At 42.4% G+C, this 20,679-nt stretch overlaps 2 protein-coding genes across 5 annotated transcripts in view; one reads left to right on the top strand and one right to left on the bottom strand.

The window, feature by feature from the left end:
* CENPP (centromere protein P) overlaps positions 1-20,679 on the bottom strand; it is a 274,606-nt gene that overhangs the window by 28,901 nt on the left and 225,026 nt on the right. The window lies entirely within an intron of this gene.
* The window catches only part of ECM2 (extracellular matrix protein 2), an 87,799-nt gene that overhangs the window by 28,293 nt on the left and 38,827 nt on the right, over positions 1-20,679 (top strand). The window contains exon 2 of one of the 4 annotated variants that reach the window (XM_073228883.1): positions 8,966-9,015. The exons of 2 other annotated variants lie outside the window; for them this stretch is intronic. The gene's annotated coding sequence lies outside the window, so the exon portion shown is untranslated. Of the gene's footprint in view, positions 1-8,619; positions 9,016-20,679 lie in introns of those variants that run through there. One more of the 4 variants, XM_017644010.3, reaches the window with a different exon arrangement.

Below are 20,679 nucleotides of genomic sequence, written 5' to 3'. Positions count from 1 at the left end.
GAGGGGGCTGGCATGCTTGCTTGCTTCTTCCAGAGCAGAGGAGAAAGATGGCCTGGGACTGCAGTTTGTGAGCAATAAACGGGTTTTACACTTTATTTCTCCCTTTGACTGACTGCAGTTTTTAGAGGTATTTTGCCCCAGGATTTCTTTCCCCAGACTTACATAAACATTAAGCTCTAGAGTCATTCTTCAGTGAGAACAGTTAATATCCCCCAGATAAAGAAGAGTAGCACATGCTTTTATTATGCTAATCATTTGTAATCATTGTAAGATTCACTTTAGCATGCTAAAAGGCCCAGGCCTATATGTATTTTTCCTCCTTCAGACATGATGAGGTGATTTGCAATCTGGGCAATTAATAATGGCAAGTAAGCCCATCCATAAACAACATAGTAAAAGGCAGGAAGGATTCCACCTTTAAGATAAGATTGCTAATATCCAAGTTGAAAGGAAAGGAGCGACACATAGCAGCAATTCACCAGAGAGTTCCGCTTTATTAGGGAAAGGTGCTGGGTTATATAGGAGGGGGCATGAATTGATTGAGGTGTCACTTCTACGGGGCTGGTGGCTGTTGGCTAGGTGCTGGGATTGGGAGGGGGGCGAGAGGTGATTGGGCTTCAGGTGGCGCCGGCGGGAACTGAGGACCCGGAAGAGAAGCCGGAAGTTTGCCATCTTACTGGTGGGGACCCTTCATTCCCCCCTTTCTCCTCTATGGGTTTGTGGACGTTGCTTTCTCTCTGGCTGCTTCCTGCTGAACAGGGGCGGAGAAGGGAGTGAGGGCTTGAGGATTGGGAGGAAAGGGTTGATAGGACTCCCCGCAGTAAGGACGAGTAGATGTGGACTTCTTCAGGTTTGGAAATCAATGAAGGTTCCCTGTAACTATAGGTTGGCTAAGAGGATATGGGTGTCAGAAGCCAGGCGTCTGCGGCTATTGTTTCCAGGAACAGTTTCTAGTGGAGAGAGGGGTCCATCTCAGCGTGTGGTGAGGAGGACATGTGAGGGTGAGGGATCTTCTGTGGCCAGAAGCTGGTAGTTCCTGAGTAAAAGCTGGTTGAAAGCTTGATTAGAGATTTTTCCGACTTGGGATTTGATGAACTTTATTATACAGGGTAAGAAGAGACAGGCGAGAAGAATTATTATGGGGCATGCAATGGGCCAGAGCCAGGTGAGGAGGGGGTTTGTTAGTATTGACGAGAATGGGTTGGAATTGGAAGCAGAGTGGAGACTGGAGGCAAGGTCGGTGAGTTTGGTAATGTCAGTTTCTACAATGCCAGATTCGTTGATGTAATAGCAGCACTCTTCCCAGAGGAAGACGCAGGTGCCGCCCTTCTCGGCTGTAAGCAGATCTAGGGCCCGCCGGTTTTGAAGGGTGACTTTAGCTAGCGAAGTGACCTGTCTTTGGAGAGAGGCTACAGAATCGGCAGTGGATGTCAGGGCTCCCTCAAGTTTGGCGTTGAGATTTCTAACTGCCTATAGAGAGTGACCCAAGGCTTCTCCCGAAAACCCTGCCCCAATGGCTGAGGTGATCAAAGAGCTACTGACTATGATGGGAAGGAACGCAGCTCTTTTTGTGCGCGAGGGCAAGGGAGGTTGGAGCTCAAGGAATTCTGCCATGCTGTAAAATGTTAACTGTGGGATTAGGGTGACGAGAATGCAGGGTGTATCGGAGTTGAGAGGCAGTGAGTTGAAAAGACTGCTATTACACTAAAAGAAGTGTCCCGGTTGCATAAAAGTCTTAGAGCCGGAGGTAGGGGTGTAGATAGAGAGGCAGTGAAGTGCGCTGGAAGCGGGTGGAGTTGGGCTTACACAGTAGTGGATGGTGAGATTATCTGCGTATTCTGGTTCCCATAGGGGTATGTCTGCCAGGGGGCAGAGGGGTTGTCTTTCTGCATGGAAGGAGTAGTTGGAAATATTAAGGGGCACGGCGGCCAACACTGGGCGCTGCAGTGATGCGCACAAGAAACAATTGGCTTTGTTAAGGGTGTGGTTGAGAAAGATGGTGGTGTCCTGAATGAGCTGTAATGAAGAGTAGGAGAAATGGGAAGAGGGGTGGGGATAAGAAGATGAAGAGGCACTATCAAGAGTTTGGATAATGACTTTTTCGGAATGTCTGCTATCTGATGCAACTTGAGAGATCTGGGAATGAGAGGACAACATACTTTCGAGAGATATGAAGGGTACTGTGGAGGGTCGAGGACCCCCCGTAGTAAACTGAGGCTGTGACTCTGGCAGCCCATCGAGAGTCCCAGGGATCTGGGATTGATAAGGAGAATGAGCCATTGGGATATTTCATGAAACGGTTGGAGGAGTAATACTGTGGGTACTGGAAGTTACCTATGTAGTGAATGGTGCAAGACTAGTAGGGACATTTCCTGTAGGTATCTGGCCATCGCCTGCAATAGGCTTGTTTTTGGTCATAGAGGAAGCAGAGGTAGGGAGAATAAGGGTAGCTGCTAGTGAACACTTCAGTGGAGGGAGGAAAGTGGAGGTATAAAGGCTCAGAGCAGCTTTTCAGAGGGCAGTCTGGTGTGGCAATGAGGGCAGTAACTTTTGTTTGATGCTGTGTGTAAGTCTGTCTGACTTTGAATCGCCATACAAAAGAGGCTGGGGTGTTGGGGAAGACAATAGGAATGAGGAAAAAAAGCAAGAGAGCAGTAAAGGAGGAAAAAGTCATGATTTGGGTATGGATGGCAAAGGGGGTGAACGGGATTTTGGAGGAAAGAGGACAGTAAGGTCAGGAGTCTGGAGGGAGGGAGAGTCTGTAAACTTTTGTAGGTTAAGAGATCTTTTAGGTGATGTGGGGACAGAATGGTAAGGGGCGCTCTGAATGTCAGTTTATGAGCTTCTTTCTGCAAGAGCTGTCTAGCGGCTAATGCTCGTAGGCAGGGGGCCTATCCCTGAACTGTGGGGTCTAATTGCTTGGAGATATAAGCTACTGGGGCAAAGCATATTGGCCTAGGACTCCTAGAGCTTGACTGGAGCTCTCATGAATGTATAATGAGAAGGGCTTCGACAAATCAGGAAGATGGAGAGCTGGGGCTTCTGCAAGGGCTTGACGGAGCTTAATGAAGGAGTGTTGGGGTGAGGAGGATAATGGTTTTTTAGGGGGGCTCTTGCTGAGGTTGTATAGGGGTCTTGCTAACAGGGTGCAGGGAGAAGTTAGGGATCTACGTTCTAAAATATCTAGCAAGGCTTAGAAAGGGCCTAGAAAGGAAAGGATTTTTGTCTTGGTTTTGGGAATGGGCAGGTCAGAGAGGAGCCATTTTCTGTCTAAGGTAATGGACTTTCTTTGTTGAGATAGAAGGAATCTGAGGTAAGTGATAGGAGGGGGAGAGATTTGAGCCTTGACGGGGGATACTCGGTAACTTCTGGAAGCTAGAAGGTTAAGTAGGGAGGCAGTGTCAAGTTGAGACCGTTCCCACGAGAGACTACAGAGTAGAAGATTGTCTATGTATTATAAGATGGACTTGGAGTGATCATGATGAAACTGTTTGAGGTCCTGAGCTAGGACCTGTCTAAAAATATGGGGACTATCTCGGAAGCTTTGTGGCAAAACTGACCAAGTGAGTTGTTTAGAATGTCTTGTGTATGGGTCCATCCAGGTGAAGATGAAAAAATCTTGGGAGCAGGGGTCTAGAGGGATAGAAAAATGGGTCTTTGAGATGTAGGACTGAGAAGTGGGATGCTGAGGCTGTATGGATTTGGAACTAAGGGATGGATAGGGACAATGGCTATGTTGATGAGGCGAAGGTCTTGGACAAGGCGGCAAGATCCGTTGGTTTTTTTAACAGCTAATATGGGGGTATTAAATGGGGAGTGAGTGGGTCTGCTTGAATGATGGGTTGGAGGCCTATGAGGGCTGAAGTGGTTAGGGGGTATTGGGCCTGACAGATATACTGAGAGGGGTCACATAATTTGATAGAGGCAGGGGGACATAGGGCCACGGAGGGGCTTGTAATGTCCCAAACTTTGGGATTTACACGGTGTATGAGGGCAGAACCGGAGCTTTCATTGGGTAGAGGGGGGTCGTCGGCTATGAGGGCCATCAGAAAGGGAGTACTGGGGGCTGTGGGAGTGGATATAGTTATGGAAACGTGGAGGAGGGAAAGGATGTCTCGTCCTAGTAAAGGGATGGGACACTGGGGCATAACCAGGAAGGAGTGGGAGAAAGGTATGGGATTGTCTTGGATTGTGCATAAAAGGGTGGGTGGGGGGTTTAATGGGAAAATCTGTTTACCTCCTACTCTGACTATAGGAGTAATGGCTGGCATGGTAGGGCCCCGGTATTCTCACAAGACTGAGAAGGTGGCTCCTGTATCTAGGAGGAAGGAGATGGGGTGACCGTCTACTGTTAAAGTAACCCTGGGCTCCTGTTTGGTGATGGAAATGGTCGGGCGAGAAGCCCCCGGGCCCCATCAATCTTCTTCTGCCAGCCCCACTACGGTGGGCTTAGGATGGGGGTTGTTCGTCCAGCCTCCCCTTCGGGTGGTTGGGCAATCAGACCCCCAGTGGCCCTTTTTGTGGCATCTGGGGCATGGGATGGTAGGAGATCTGGGGGAGGGGCACGCCCTTGACCAATGTCCCTCTTTTCTGCACTTGAAACAAGCTCTTGGGGGGGCTTGTTTGTAGAGGGGCGCCCAGGTTGTGGTTTTATCAGCTGGGCCAACATCTGGAAATTGGCCTGATCAGCCTTTTGTTTACGGCATTCTTTCTCCTCCTCCCGCTTATGGAAGACTTTAAAGGCCACTGTTAGGATCTCAGTCTGTGGGGTAGCGGGGCCCTGTTCTAACTTTTTGAGTTTAGCTTTAATGTCAGGGTAGCCTTGAGCTAGGAAGTATGTCATAAGGACATGTCTTCCTTCAGGTGTTTCTGGGTCCAGGCTGGTATACTGTAATAGGGCTTGAGTGAGTCTAAGAACTCGGAGGGGATTTCATCTCTCTTTTGAATTATGTCTTGGAGCTTTTGAAAATTGACTACTTTACAAGCTGCCCTTTTTCAGACCTGCTATTAAGCAGGAGGCAAAAATATCTCGAGAGCGGAGACTCATGGCGGTGTTATAATTCCAGTGGGTCTTGTTCGGGGACAGCAGTGGGGCCAGGGGGATAGGTGGGGTCAGTCCTGTGGGTTTCAGTAGCCTGCATTTGGGCGAAGTCCTAAACTCGTCTACGCTCTTCAGGGAGGAGAGTATTGGCCAGGAGCATGAAAATGTCATGATGTGTGAGGCTGTAAGACTGGAGGGTCTATTGAAACTCCCTGATGTATGTCATGGGATCAGTGGAAAAGGAACTTAGGCATTTCTCTAGTTAGGCTAAATCTCTTAAGGAGAAAGGGACGTGAACGCGCACGATGCCTTTGGATCCTGCTACCTCCCGGAGGGGGGCGATAATTTTGGGAGGCTCTCGGGACTGAGTCTGAGGGGGACTGAAGGGTTCTTGCTCAGTCTGTGGGGGATTGACGCGGTCTAGCCGTGCCTAGTCGAGCAGGTCCTGAAGTGCAGAAGGGGGGCAAAGAAAATAAAGAAAGATAGAATCAGGCCCACATGTTGCCAGCTAGCAGCCCAGCTGCTTGCCCTTGCTGCTTTAGTTGGGCTTGAACTCATGACTCTGAGGTTAAGAGTCCCATGCTCTACTGAGCTACAGCAGGGCTCCAGTTAATTGCTTATGGAGTGCGTTGTTTTCTATTCCTGCCACATCGGCAAGTGGGGGAAGGGCATAGCTAGAAGCAGGGGCGGTGTTTCTACACATCTTCAAGGTCTCCCTATTTTCAGAGTGAGGAGTCTTGGCAAGATATGTTTTTGTGGACAGATAACTTCTAGGGACTGCACCGGTTCTCTAGCTTGTGCTTTCCCATGCTGCGTTCAGACATGGGGGGAGGTGCTTTCCCATTCTCTCTACAAACATGTGAGAAGACAAAGGCGGTCCCTAACAGGGGAGAAACAGGTGATGAGGGCAAAGACGGAGGAGGCCCCTGGGACCTAGTTAAAGGGGGGCTGAAAGGCTCAGGCTTAATCTGCAGGGAATGAAGGTGGAGGAGGTGAGATGGGGGAGGAGATGGTTGGGGAGGAAGGGAGAAGGGCTGTTGTAGAAGAAGGGGAAGGGAGTGAACGGGAGGCTTCTGCGGGGGCGGCGGCTTGCAGGCTAGGAGAACTTGGGAGGGGGCGGGGAGAGGAGGAGGCGGAAAGCTTCGATATAGGGAATCTCCTTCCATTTTTTCAGGCGCTGGCAGTAGTTAAAAAGATCACGAGTGATGTTAGGATCAAGAGTTCCCCCTGCGGGCCATTGCTTGTTATTGTCTAGGGGGGTATGTCGGCCAATCTTGGGAGCAATATTTAGGGAGAAGTTTTGGTTTTATGTCAGGCGTCAGGGAGAGGGTAGCCAGATGCTTAAGCAGGCATTCAAGAGGTGAACTTTCAGGGAGGGATGAGGAGGCTCCCATGGCTAAAGGACAGAGAAGGAGACAAACAGGGGAAGACGAACGGAGATCCTCGGACTGGAAGCAGACCACAAGGAGACAAAGGGCATCCCCGATGATCCTTGGTGGTCTGCGGAAACTCGTATATGAGTCGGAATTTCTTGGGAAGTGTGGGTCGTCACCCAGACTTCCCTAAGAAGGCAGAGTGCCGGAGTCACGAGGTACCTAGCGCTAGGTGTTTTCGGCGGACGGAGCAGAAGGAGGAGGGGGAGAAAAGGGAGCGTTCTCATCCACAAAGGAGTCACCTCGTTTATGGCTGTTGGAGGGGGGTTCCTGAGAGTCAGCCGCAGCCGTGAAGGCCTGAGGCGGGGATTTATGACTGTCAGAGGAGGGGTTTGAGCATCCGCCGCAGCCGTAAAGGCTTGAGGCAGGGATTTATGGCTGTTTGGGGAGGGGCCTGAGGGTCCGCCGCAGCCGTGAAGGCCTGAGGCGGGGAGAGTTCCCTCCTCATCCCCGAGCGTCAGGGCCTTGCCGGACGATCACGGTCAATGGCACTGCGATAGCTCGGGGAAGAGTGGCCCACCCTGGGGAAATTTTGCTTAAAAACTTTCAGCACTGATGGAAGGGATGGTGAATGTGTTTGACTGTTGGAGGAGGGGCCTGAGCGTCTGCCGCAGCCGTAAAGGCTTGAGGCGGGGATTTATGGCTTTTGGAGGAGGGGCCTGAGGGTCCGCCGCAGCCGTGAAGGCCTGAGGCAGGAGCGTTCCCTCCTCATCCCCGAGCGTCAGGGCCTTGCCGGATGATCACGGTCAATGGCACTGCGATAGCTCGGGGAAGAGTGGCCCACTCCGGGGGGAAAACTTACCTAAAGGCCAGAGAGGAGTGGTGAGTGTGATGAGCCAGCGCCGGAAAAAGAGGAAGAGGGCAAGCTGCTGCTGGTGTCGGGGGAAGACGGGCCCAGTTGGGGTGTCCCGTCTCCCGGGTTTCGGCACCAATGAAAGGAAAGGAGCGACACATAGCAGCAATTCACCGGAGAGTTCCGCTTTATTAGGGAAAGGTGCTGGGTTATATAGGAGGGGGCATGAATTGATTGAGGTGTCACTTCTACGGGGCTGGTGGCTGTTGGCTAGGTGCTGGGATTGGGAGGGGGGCGAGAGGTGATTGGGCTTCAGGTGGCGCCGGCGGGAACTGAGGACCCCGAAGAGAAGCCGGAAGTTTGCCATCTTACTGGTGGGGACCCTTCACAAGTTAAGAAGTAAGATTCTTAACTTACTCTTTAGCAAACAATACCTCAGCCTACCTTGGGGGCTGAGCAGGCAGCCTTGTTTGATATGCTCCCAGACCAAGATGTCTGTTATATCAGGGAGAAGTTAGAGCAGGAAGTTCCTTATGTTAATTTAATTTTAAATATTCAGGAACCACTTGACCAATTCACACCCCTAAGCCCTTCATCACATTCCCCCAAATCCTAAATTGCCTATAAAACTCCTAGACAACACACAACTACTGGCTCTCTTGTCTCCTCCTGGAGCTCTGTCCTCTCACTTTATCTCTAAATAAAGGCCTCTCCCCTGCTCTCCTACCTTGAGTGTTTCCTAAGTTCATTCTTTGACACTGAAAACAAGAACCCCGGCATCAATAGTAGTGGTTATTTTGCAACCAGTTTACATTTTTAAAAACAAAAACAGTTTTTGTTATTTTAGGAATCTGGGTGGTACATGTGCTTAGTCCATCTCCTTGATCTCAAAATTTTGGAGCAAGAAAAATGTAGCTCCTCTCTGTCAAATAATGTGAATTCTTGAGGTAAAACAATACAAATTTTTAAAGCAGATATTATATAATTAGTCTGTGACAGGCACTTTATATGTTACTAATTGGCTTTACATAAGAACTTGAAAGGCAAGTGTTGCCATCCCAGTTGTGCAGAAGAGTACATGTGGGTGAGAAACATCGGGCGGCTGGAGCCTGACCCGCCCCTGACCTGCTTACTGGCAGATGAGGAAGTGGAGCGAAAGCAGACAAATAATATCCCAGAGGCACGGCTCCCTGGTTTTGCTTCAAAGCTGGAAGTTACATAATCTCACTGACATTACTATGTAATAGCCGTTTTGTTTTGTTGACAACACTGCCTCTGAGCCCCAGGGGTGGGGGGTGGGGCACCGTGCAGGGTGTAGCGATGTCCCTGACCCCAGGAAGGCGGTCCTCCACAGCAACAGAGCTCCCCACCACTGGAGAAAGCCCTTGTGGTATCACACAGGCTAACAGATAAGAAACAGTCCATGAAAAGCAATTCCTCAACAAGCTCCACTTCCCTGCTTCCAACTTGGCCTATCCTCTGGGCTGCTCTCCACTTTTCCTGTGATTTAACAACAATATTTCCCTTGGTAACCATTTTCCCTGGTTACTCTCTTGGCTGATTTTTCTGCATAAAGAACTGAAAGCATTTGTCCCCAAGGGAAGCAGTTATTTTAGATTTTAAGAAGTCAGTTAACAATTTTCAACATTCACTACTTTCTTTGTTTTAAAGAAAGCTCTGGTTTTGTTTCATTTTCAGCTGGAGACTTAGATGACACCAAGCAAAGCCTACTTAGTTTAGACTTTCAGGTAAAAAAGTTTTAAATTTTAAGTTTCTACTAAAGCATGTGGAATGGTTTTAATATTTGGGTGTTTTATGTTTAACACTTGAGGAAAATTAGCTCTTACTAATAGATCTTAAAAGTTTAAAGTACTATTATTCTGTTTACTTGCTTTTTGTCAGGATGAATACTTCCCAAATATTTTAGACTTTATGGAATTAGGATTAAGTATATTATTATATGTTTAAATAGAGTTACATGCTCAGTTGAAGTATTAGTTGGTTTGAATATTTAATTCTCTGTTTTTAAGTCCTAAAAGAACATAAAGGATTAATTTAAAATGTTTTTCATTTTAAGCCTGTTGAGTGAAAGGGAAAACAGACATCTTGTGGTTTTATGTAGAAGTTTAAAATTCTAAATTTAATATTTTGGAAGCTTATTAAAATAGCTGATGAAAAACCTTAAATGGAGAAGAACAATAAGTTAGCCAAAATTTACAGATTATATTTAATGTTTGGATAAACACAGTAAGTGCTAGAAAAATCTTGATTAAAATGATACCTACTGTGATTAGAGTACCATAAAATTTTATCACTAGGAACATATTCACTTATCTGAAAAGTTGCTTCTTGAAGTAAATATTAAATGCAATGCAAAATTCTATAAACTGCTGAAAATAACGAAGACTAAGCAGTAATTGTAAAATCAGTATTAAGAGACCATTTCATAAAAATGATCTAAAAATTTCAATGAGACTATTTAGATTCTGATTTTGTTAAAATTAAGATGGAAATTTATTTCTCTACATATCTATTCAGATTTTTGGATAAGTGAAAGTGAGCCAATTTTTGGGGGAGGGCAGGGGGAAGAGAAAGACCAAGGACGATGACTTCCAGGGTAGGGACCTTGGGAGAGGGGTGAGCTCAGCAACGTACTGCAGAGTAAGTGCTAACAGGAGGACCAGAGACAGCAGGCTGCCTGAGACCCTCACAGGACTTTATCCCTGGAGCCCACAGGCCCTGGCCTGACTGCTCCTAATTTCTGCCCACCATAGCAAGGAAGACAGTCTGCACATACAACTGTCAAAGCAAGGCCACTTGCAGGTGCATGTCTTGTGTAAAGTGTAGCACGTTGGCCCTCACCAGACAGCTTCCCTGGCCAGCCACTCCACAGATTCACCTTCCACCACCTCACTTGCTACCATTACCACTCCTTCCTGACAGGTTAGCTTGCTCTCAAACTAACCTTTACAGTTTCAGCTGCCAATCAGATAAAGGACCTGCTTTTTCCTTACATTTGGCATGCTCATTTTTCTAAAACTAGATTACAAAAAGTTGTTCTAAAATAGTTTCATTTCAATGACCTACAATAAAGGTTTTGAAATTACTGCAGTAATTAACAAAAGTCCACATGCTAAGGTTATCTGATGAAGATAACCCAGATGCTGCTGTTTGTTCAGCTAAGGTTAAGTGGTGGCAACTCAGAATATGATCCCAGTGAGACCTGCCTAGAGGGCGATTCTGGAGGATGAAGTCATAGAAAGAGCTCTGAGGCTCAAGAGGGCATCCAGAGCAGACACCACAGCCTTTGTCCTCTCACCAAATCCCCAGAAGTAACAGACGATCCATTATAAGCAAATACACATGTGAATCTATGGCAGCACCAGGAAATAAGGGGAACTCTGGTGAGACAGAAATGGGAGTCCTTCCAAGGTGGAGAGAAGACAGGAATGGGTTTGAAGAGGGAAGATGCAGCCTTTAACAGGTGCAGGTGAGAACTGAGGGGCAGAGGGCTTTGTGAAAAGTGAAGCACTTAAATGATGAAAGTTCAAAAAACAATCTACACTTTATAAACTTCTGAATATTAAACATGAATTTTAAAAATCTGAAAACAGTATATAAAAAGGGAAATATTTTTTACAAATAGATGAGAATCAGATTCAAAGTAAAGTTCTCATCAGAAACTAACAGAACAGTATCTACAAAGTATTGGAGGAAAATGACTTTGAAATTCTAATTATATTTCCAACTAAACAGAATATTTTCCGACATATAAGTTGTTAGAAATTTTTAAAACCCACATCATTCTCTTAGAAAGAGGACATATTTCAGCAGGAAATAAATTAACCAGAGGGAACTTATGTTTCTAGTAATGGTGGATTAGGTGATTCAGACCTACCAACTCACTTGGAATAATTAGAAAAGAAAAATAACAGGGTCAAAATTTGGGACAGGACTGAAACCCAAAAAGGTTTGGAGCAACTTTTCTTCTGGAGGCCTTGTGGATACAGAAGAGGTGGCTGTGAAGTTTAGTGTAGCTTCACAACAGCCTCCTGAGGCAAAGGAGGAACAAAGCTCAAGAAACAGGGCTGCCTATTATAGCAAGGAGAGAGTGCACATGGAACTGTCTGTGGGAAAAGCAATGCCAGAGAAATCACTAGGCTTTGATTTGGGAACCAGAGTGTAATTGCTAACTGGATATAGCAAAGTTTAGCTTCAAATCACTCAGTCTGTTGCTGGTAGTGCCCTTAACCTCATGCCCAAAGCCGATATAAATCCTCTTGAGATAAAAAATATATCATCCCAGGGAGGATTAAAGATGGCAGCATGAGAAGTGAGACAGAGGCTTCCTCCTAAAACCGTATTATACTATGAAAATATAATTAATACAACTAATCCTGAGAGAGCAACAGGAATGAGGCCTGCACCAGATTGCATACACCTGGAGATAAGAGCAGACCTCACGGAACTGGGTAATGTACCAAAGCTGTGCCCTGGCGGGACCCAAGTGCTTCCCCCACCCCAGCTCACTGGCAGAAGACAAACTGAGTGGGGGACGGCATGGAGGCCTGGGACTGCTGAATACCTAGCTCCAGAGATCTGCTCTGGGAGCACAAACCTACATTTCATGGTGTTTCATAATACTCTTGTGATTATGGGGTTGGAAAGCTGGGACAGGCGGAGTTTCTGGGGAGACTGGGATCCCAGCTGCTTGTGGAAAGCAGAGATCCATATCCAGCTGCTCTGGGACAAAAGCTTATATCTGTGTGCTTGATCAACTGTTTAAGGCTGTGGAGACAGGCAGAAAAGCCGGAACGCAGGAAACAGCTCTTTCCTCCCCCATGGACCAATCCCACTCCCCTGCAACCCCAGACATTGCTTCAGGGGCTGAGCAGCTGCAGACAGTAGAGATTCTGGACACTAGAGGGCACCATATACAAATATGAAATGCCAAAGGAACCTGGTACAGAGTAAAATTAAGATAAATGTGGAGAAAGATGACATGGACCTCATGACTCTTCCTGAAAGGGAGTTCAAAATAAAAATCATTAACATGCTAATGGAGGTATGGAAAAATATCCAAGAATGCAGGAATGAATTCCGGTTGGAGATCCAATCGTTGAAGAGCACAATGGAGGGTATTAAAAGCAGATGGATATGGTGGAGGAGACGATAAGTGAAATAGAAACCAGAGAAGAGGAATACAAAGAAGCTGAGACACAGAGAGAAAAAAGATCTCTAAGAATGTAACAATATTGAGAAAACTATGTGACCAATCCAAACGGAACAATATTCGTATTATAGGGATACCAAAAGAAGAAGACAGAGAGAAAGGGATAGAACGTGTCTTTGAGGAGGTAGTTGCTGAAGATTTCCCTAATCTGGGGAAGGAAATAGTCTCTCAGGCCATGGAGATCCACAGATCTCCCAAAACAAGGGACCCAAGGAAGACAACACCAAGTTAAACAGTTATTCAAATGGCAAAGATCAATGGTGACAGACTGTTAAAAGCATCCAGAGAGAGAAATAAGATCACATACAAAGGAAAGCCCATCAGCCTAACATAAGACTTCTCAGCAGAAACCTTACAGGCCAGAAGGGAGTGGCATGATGTATTTAATGCAATGAAACAGAAAGGCCTGGAACCAAGATTACTTTATCTGGCAAGATTATCATTTAAATTTGAAGGAGGGATTAAACAATTTCCAGATAAGCAAAAGCTGAGAGAATTTACCTCCCACAAACCATGTCTACAGCCTATTTTGGAGAGACTGCTATAGATGGAAGTGTTCCTAAGGTTTAATAGCTGTTACCAGAGGTAATAAAACCACAGTAAAGAAAGTAGACAGTTAAATACTAAGCAAATGCAAAATTAAATTAACTATCCCCAAGGTCAATCAAATGATAGACAAAGAGTACAGAATATGATACCTAATTTATAAAGAATGGAGGAGGAAGAAAAAGGAGGAGAAAAAGAAAAGAACCTTTACATTGTGTTAGTAATAGTATATTAAGTGAGTTAAGTTAGACTCTTAGATAGTAAGGAAGTTAACCTTGAAACTTTGGTGACCATGAATCTAAAGCCTGCAATGGCAATAAGTACATACCTCTCGATAATCCCCCTAAATGTAAATGGACTGAATGCACCAATCAAAAGACACAGAGTCATTGAATGGATAAAAAAACAAGACCCATTTATATGCTGCCTACAAGAGACTCACTTTAAACCCAAAGACATACATGGACTAAAAGTGAAGGGATGGAAAAAGATATTTCATGCAACTACAAGGGAGAAAAAAGCAGGAGTTGCAGTACTTATATCAGACAAATAGACTTCAAAACAAGGAAAGTCACAAGAGACAAAGAAGGACATTACATAATGATAAAGGGGTCAATCCAACAAGAAGATAATAACCATTATAAATATCTATGCTCCCAACACAGGAACACCTACATATGTGAAACAAATACTAACAGAATGAAAAGGGGAAATAGAATGCAATACATTCATTCTAGGAGACTTCAACACATACCACTCACTCCAAAGGACAGATCAACCAGACAGAAAATAAGTAAGGACACAGAGGCACTGAACAACACACTAGAACAGATGGATCTAACATACACCTACAGAACTCTACACCCAAAAGCAGCAGAATAGACATTCTTCTGAAGAGCACATGGAATATTTTCAAGAATAGATCATATACAATGCCACAAAAAGAGCCTCAGTAAATTCAAAAAGATTGAAATTGTAACAACCAGTTTCTCAGACCACAAAGCTATGAAAAGAAAATGAAAAATCTCACAAACACATGGAGGCTTCACAACATGCTCCTAAATAACCAATGGATCAATGACCAAATAAAAACAGAAATCAAGCAATATATGGAGACAAATGACAACAATAATTCAACACCATAAAATCTGTGGGACGCAGGAAAGGCCGTGCTAAGAGGAAAGTATACTGCAGTACAGGCCCACATCAGGAAGGAAGAACAATCCCATATAAGCAGTTTAAACTCACAATTAATTAAACTAGAAAAAGAACAAATGAGGCCCTAAGTCAGTAGATGGAGGGACATAATAAAGATTAGAGCAGAAATAAATAAAATCGAGAAGAATAAAACAATAGAAAGAATCAATGAAAGCAAGAGCTGGTTATTTGAGAAAATAAACAAAATAGGAAATCTCTAGCCAGCCTTATCAAGAAAAAAAGAGAGACTAGACACATAAACAGAATCTGAAATGAGAAAGGAAAATCACTACGGACACCACAGAAATACAAAGAATTATTAGACAATATTATGAAAAATTATATGCTAACAAACTGCATACCCTAGAAGACATGGACAACTTTCTAGAAAAATACAACTTTCCAAGGCTGACCAAGGAAGAAACAGAAAATCTGAACAGACCAATTACCAGAAACGAAATTGAACTGGTAATCAAAAAACTATCTAAGAACAAAATTCTGGGACCAGATGGCTTCACTGCTGAATTTTATCAAACATTTAGTGAAGACCCAATACCCATCCTCCTTAAAGATTTCTAAAGAGTAGAAGAGGGAATACTTCCGAACACATTCTATGAGGCCAGCATCACTCTAATACCAAAACCAGGCAAAGACACCCCAAAAAAGAAAATCACAGATCAATATTCCTGATGAACAAAGATGCAAAAATACTCAACAAAATATTAGCAAACGAATTAAAAAATACACTGAACAGATAATCCATCATGATCAAGTAGGATTTATTTCAGGGATGCAACGATGGTACAACATTTGAAAATCCATCAACATCATCCACCACATTAACAAAAAGAAGGACAAAAACCACATGATCATCTCCATAGATGCTGAAAAAGCATTTGACAAAATTCAACATTCATTCAGGATAAAAACTCTCAACAAAATGGGTATAGAGGGCAAGTACCTCAACATAGTAAAGGCCATATATGACAAACCAACAGCCAACATCGTACTTTAACAGTGAGAAGCTGAAAGCTTTTCCTTTAAGATCAGGAACAAGACAAGGATGCCCACTCTCCCCACTTTTATTCAACATAGTTCTGGAGGTCCTAGCCACGGCAATCAGACAACACAAAGAAATAAAAGAAATCCAGATTGGCAAGGAAGAAGTTAAACTGTCCCTGTTTGCAGATGATATGATATTGTACATAAAAAACCCTAAAGACTCCACTCCAATACTAGAACTAATATCTGAATTCAGCAAAGCTGCAGGATACAAAATTAATACACAGAAATCTGTGGCATTCCTATATACTAACGATGAACTAGCAGAGAGAGAAGTAAGGAAAACAATCCCATTCACAGTTGCATCAAAAAGAATAAAATCACTAGGAATAAACTGAACCAAGGAAGTGAAAGACCTATACACTGAAAACTACAAGACACTCTTAAGAGCAATTAAAGAAGATACCAATAAATGGAACGTCTTCCCATGTTCATGGATAGGAAGAATTAATATTGTCAAAATGGCCATCCTGCCTAAAACAATCTATAGATTCAATGCAATTCCTATCAAAATACCAACAACATTCTTCAACGTACTATGGAAAATCTTTCTAAAATTCATATGGAACCACAAAATACCTCGAATAGCCAAAGCAGTCTGAGAAGGAAGAATAAAGCTGGGGGCAGTACGCTCCCCAACTTCAAGCTCTACTACAAAGCCACAGTAATCAAGGTAACTTGATACTGGCACAAGAATGGACCCATAGACCAATGGAACAGGCTAGAGAGCCCTGATATAAACCCAACCATATACGGTCAATTAATATACAATAAAGGAGCCATGGATATACAATGGGGAAATGACAGCCTCTTCAACAGCTAGTGTTGGCAAAACTGGACAGCTACATCCAAGAGAATGAAACTGGATTATTGTTTAACCCTATACACAAAAGTAAACTCAAAATGGATTAAAGACTTGAATATAAGTCATGAAACCGTAAAAATCTTAGAAGACAACATAGGCAAACATCTCCTGAATATAAGCATGAGCAACTTCCTGAACGCATCTCATTGAGGAAGGGAAACAAAAGTACAAGTGAACTCATGGGACTACATCAAGCTAAAATGTTTCTGTATGGCAAAGGATACCATCAGCAGAAGGAAAAGACATCCTACAGTATGGGAGAATATATTTGTAAATGACATATTCGACAAGGGGTTAACATCCAAAATATATAAAGAACTTAGATGCCCCAACACCCAAAAAGCAAATAACCTGATTAACAAATGGGCAAAGGATATGAAGAGACAGTTCTCCAAAGAAGAAATTCAAATGGCCAACAGACACAGGAAAAGATGCTCCATATCACTAATAATCAGGGATTAAAACCAAAATGAGATATCACCTCACACCAGTAAGGATGGCCAATATCGAAAAGACTAAGAACAACAAATGCTGGTGAGGATGCGGAGAAAGGGAAGCCATTCTATACTTCTGGTGGGCATGTAAGCTAGTTCAACCATTGTGGAAAGGAATATGGAGGTTCCTCAAAAAACTGAAAATTGAAATACCATTTGACCCGGGAATCCCACTCCTTGTAATTTACCCAAAGACTACAACTTCTCAGATTCAAAAAGACATATGCACCCCTATGTTTATCGCAGCACTTTTTACAATAGCCAAAAAATGGAAGCCACCTAAGCATCCATCACTAGATGAATGGATAAAGAAGCTGTAGTACATATACACAATGGAATACTATTCGTCCATAAGAGAGAAACAAATCCTACCATTTGCAACAACATGGATGGAGCTAGAGGACATTATGCTCAGTGAAATAAGCCAGGCAGAGAAAGGCAATTGCCAAATGATTTCCCTCATTTGTGGGGTATAACAATGAAGCAAAACTGAAGGAACAAAATAGCAGCAGACTCAGAGACTCCAAGAGTAAACTAGTGGTTACCAAGGGAAGGGGTGTGGAAGGGCAGGTGGGGAGGGAGGGAGAAGTGGATTGAGTGGTATTATGTTTAGTACAGATGGTGTGGGGGATCACGGGGAGAACAGTGTAGTCCAGAGAAGGCACATAGTGGATCTGTGGCATCTTACTACACTGATGGACAGTGACTGCATTGGGGTAAGGGCGGGGACTTGATAATATGGGTAAATGTAGTAACTACATTGTTTTTCATGTGAAACCTTCATAAGAGTGTATATCAATCATACCTTAATTTTAAAAAAGCCTAAAAAAAATATATATATATATATATATTGTCCCAGGCTTTAAAGTATTTACATAATTTTTCATATACAATGTCTGGCACTTAACTAAAAGCCCTCAGGCATATGAAGAAAGAGTGACGTGGCTAAAAACCTTAAGAAATAACAGATAATAGAAATAGACATATAGAGGGTCCAGAACATGGAGTCTTCAGATAAATATAATTAACATGTTCAAAAAAGTAAAAAATAAGTTTGGAAATTTCAATAGAGAATCAGAAATAAGAGGAACCAACTAGAAAACTAAAAAAAGCACAATAACAAGTAAGTCAGTGAATGGATTTAACAGCAGATAACCTGCAGCTGAAGAGATAATTACTGAACTGGATGATAGGTTCAAAGAACCAGGGTGAAACACAGAATGCCAGAAGAATGAAAAATACAAGAGTGGGAAACAAACATCAAAGATATGAGATGGCCAACATATCTGTAACAGCAGTTCTTAAAAGAAAGAGGAGAGACAAAGTGGGAAAGAACTATCTGAGGAGATAAAGGCTAAGCAATTTCCAAATTTGATCAAGGGGTGCTCGGAATCCCAAACAGATTTAAAAAGTAGACAGTCATATTTATATAAAAAAAGTGAAACAGATGAAAATGAAAGCCAAAGAGAACATCTTTAAAGCATCCAGAAAAAAACCTTAATTTTAAAGGAGCAATGGATTGACAGATAACTTCTCAGTAGAAACTATGGGAACAGGAAGACACTGGAATAAAATCTGCAAAATGTGAAAACACCTGTCAACCTATAACAAATACATCCTTTCAGAATAACATAAATATAAACATTTTCAGATAAACAATACAATAATTAGGCATCACTACTCCTACACTAAAGGAATTACTAAAAGGTATTCTTCAATCAGAAAGACAATAATTCCATGGAGGATTGAAAATGTGGGAAGGAATGAGGAGGAAAAAAATGATAAATGTTTAGTAAAGTCTATATTAGTGGTTCTCTGATCGGGGCATGGTGATTCCCTCCATTTCCCAGGAAGCACTTGGTAATGGCTGGAGAAATTTTTTACTGTCATAACTGAAGGGAAGGTGTGGGTAGCATTTACTGGGTAGAGGACAAGGATGCCACTAAATACAGCTCCCCACAAAAAAGAATTATCCCACCCACATGTTAATAGTTCTAAGGTTGAGACACTTGATGTAAAGCCTTTGAGGGTTTAACATATATGAAGAATTAAAATGTATGACAAGAGCAGCAATATGTGCCAGGATGACAGGATAAGGTAACTTTAGTCAAGGATCTATGTTGTAATCTCAACAAAGATCAAAATAGTAAAAAGTATATAATTACTAATAGGATAATTAAAATTAAGCAATGAATTAAAATGCAAGCAAGAATGGAATAAAAGAACATAGAATAAGCAGGACAAATACAAAGCAAATAGTCAGAAAATGATTTAAACCAAAACATATCATGTTACATTAAACATAAATAGGCTAAATGTTCTAATTAAAAGGCAAAGATTGTCCAACTGCTTTAAAAACACACAATGTGTAATAATAAAAGGTATATTGAAAATATAAGACTATTATAAAGTTTAAAAAAAGATGTAAAAAATTTATTAAGCAGACATTAACCAAAAGAAAACTATATTACTAGACGAAGTAGATCTTATAGCAAAAACACTACTAGTGTACCTATTGATGCAAGCACTAAAGATATAACAATTCTAAATTTGCATATATTCACAACATAGACTCAAAACATATTAATGAACATGACCAAAGTGACTTATAAATATTAAATTATATAAAAAATCTAAAGGATAATAGTTTAAAAACAATAGTATCTATTATTACATTATTTGTAAGTTAAAAAGTAAAATTAAGAACATAAAAATACTTCCATGAGATATATGCACACGAATGTTTAGAATAACTAAAAATTGGAAAAAATTAAATACCTATCTCCAAATTGTAAAATAACTTGTGGAGTGAAAATAGAGCATACAGACCAGACTGACTTATTCACACTGACATTCCACATGCTACCCTTTATTAGTGAGTGGAAAGAAAATAGGTTGCAGCATATCATATACTGAAAGATTTCACTTATGTTTAAATATATGTTCATGTATGGTTAGAAGCGGTCATGAAGGATACATTCAACTAGGGATCATGAAACTATGCCCACAGGCCAAATCCTGTCTTCTAATCAAAGTACTATCATAACATCATCATGCCCATCTGTTTACTTATTATCTACAGCTATTTTTGGGCTACAAGAACAAAGTTGAGTTGTTTCAAGAGGCTGTTGGCCCATAAAGCCAAAAATATTTACCCTCTGAACCGTGAAGAAAAAGTGTGCCTACCCTTCTATTAAATTATGAATTATGCTTAGTCTTTTCTGCCTTACACATGTATATATCATTTTGAGTTTTTAAAAAAATATGTACGATTTTTATAAATTTAATCACATCTTAAAAAGCATTGATAGAAAAAGATTACAAACTCTAGAGAGAGAAAACTGTGAACATGGCTTTCATCTTTACATCTCTCAGGGGCTATATGCAGACAACAACCCAATCAAAGAAGGCCTTTGTGACAGAGCTGTGTGGAAGATAAAGAATTCCCATTACTCGAAAAGTAGAAGACCTCAAAGCTTCATTCCAAAGATGAGTTCTATACAGTGATGAACCATTGTGAACTACTAGGCTAGAAAATAGATTACAAGGAAATAAAAGCATCATCTGAGTGCAACAGAACTGCAATCTGAAAGTGGGGTCAAAAATCAAGGAACATATACTTCTGATCACAAAAGCATCTGCATGAGACTGGAAACAGATCAAAAGAAAAGAATGTCTTGGAGTCAGGAGAAAAATCTTGGAAAAGAGATTACCATATGGAAATGATGATTCCTTTATAAGTAACCATTTAAAGACCCTATCTAGCTATAATTCATTAATTTTTCCTGCAAACAACTCCTGATTAAAAAGCCATCAGTAACTCTATTTCTCTAAACCAGGTTTCTTGAACTGAAAACTACCGATGTTTTGGGTGGACTAATACTTTGTTGTGACAGGCTGCTGTAACCACTGTAAGACATTTAGCGGCACATTCCTAGACTCTACGTCCTGGGAGCCTGGATTGCTTCTCCCAGTTGTGACTCCTGAAAATGTATCCTGACATCACCAAATGTCC

The sequence above is a fragment of the Manis javanica genome, chromosome 2, assembly GCF_040802235.1.
Source record: "Manis javanica isolate MJ-LG chromosome 2, MJ_LKY, whole genome shotgun sequence".
Lineage (NCBI taxonomy): Eukaryota > Metazoa > Chordata > Mammalia > Pholidota > Manidae > Manis > Manis javanica.
This window is presented reverse-complemented; position numbering and strand designations above follow the sequence as displayed.